This window comes from Protopterus annectens, chromosome 1.part2 (genome assembly GCF_019279795.1).
Source record: "Protopterus annectens isolate FY-2018-M chromosome 1.part2, PAN1.0, whole genome shotgun sequence".
NCBI lineage: Eukaryota > Metazoa > Chordata > Ceratodontiformes > Protopteridae > Protopterus > Protopterus annectens.
In genome coordinates, this window is record NC_056727.1 from 618,837,240 (window position 1) to 618,838,779 (window position 1,540).

Sequence of the window (1,540 nt, forward strand, 5' to 3'; positions counted from 1 at the left end):
TTGTGGTCCACACCTAATAACTCTAATGGGGAGCTGTTAAATGCATTGAAAGATTTTACTCAACAAGAAATAGGTGACATATATGACAGATTCAGACAAAAACTGTGAGAAACTTTGATAACATTGGTGATTAGGTTATACGAAACAGGGTCTGCCAGTGTTAATCTGGACGTTGATGATTCTCAGAAGTTTTGTTTTATAAGTTTTGACCCAACAATATAGGATCATTTTAGAAGTAATGCAAAACAGAATATGATTACATTGTTGCAGCTTGTAGTGGTAGGGTGCAATGCAGAATACCCCACAGAGGTTGATTGGCCTACTAATGATAAATCTTAATACTCCTTGAGAGATGCAATTTAGTGTATCAAGGAAGAGGGAATGAAAACTATTTTTATAGGGCAGGCAGATGCATTAATGCAATGTGCAATGTCTATATCTACAAGAAATAAAATCATCAGACTAGCCCCTCCAGCTTACAAACACGTAATGATGGCACTATTAATCAATCAAACAGGTGACCCCCTGTCAGATGTCGTTGAAGCCATTAGACAGTTAGGAGAATTGGGAGAATGGAGACCCAGGAATCATGAGGAAGATAGGAGAGAAAACAAGCAGGATGACTGAAAGGGGCCCTCAAATTGAGTGCTAAGGAAAGATATGTTTACTGTTTTACTTAGGGATGGAGTGAATAGAGATAAAATCGATGAGATAGATACTCAGAGTATGTGGGATCGCTATAAAAAGAGAGGATTAAATAAAAAGAATGATGGGAACAAGAATGTCAGTAAACAAGAAGTGCAAATATCAGGAAAAGAAAAGGGGGAATCAGTTAGGGACTCAGGTGATTCAGTTGAGCCAACAGCCCCACCACTCCAGCCTCAGTTGTATCCTGATTTATCATGGGCAACTAAAATTAAATTTGATTATGAAATTGGCCAAGATCCACTGGGTGGATGGGCTTATAAAGAAGCATGACCTTATGTAGCTCTTGTGATTCATTGGCATAATAAAAATGAGCAAAGAGTCCGAGTCTTGGTTGATACCAGAGCAAAGGTCTCTTTGATCTATGGGAACCCAAACTTGTTTAAAGGACAACATGTCACTATTATAGGATTAGGAAGGAAAAAGGCTGAAGCTGTTCAAACAGTACTTGAAAAGAAAATAGGGCAGTTACCTAAAAAGAAATATCCTGTTTTGACTGTACCTATTCCAGAATATATAATTGGAACTGACATACTGAAAGGGTTGACTTTGAATCTTGCAGATGGCCAATAATGATTTGGCACAAAACCGTACATTTCAGCTATGTCTGCTATGGTGGAACATGTTAAAATGCCAACATTAGAATTACCTTCAGCTACTAAGGTAGTGAGCATGAAACAATATCGCATTTCGGGGGGCAGAAAGAGATAGGGGAGACTATTCAAGATTTACTGAATGCAGGTGTTTTAAAAACAACCACTATCGCATGAAACAATGTGGTACACCTGATATAGAAAAGTGATGGTTCTTGGAGAATGACGGTAGATTATCAGGA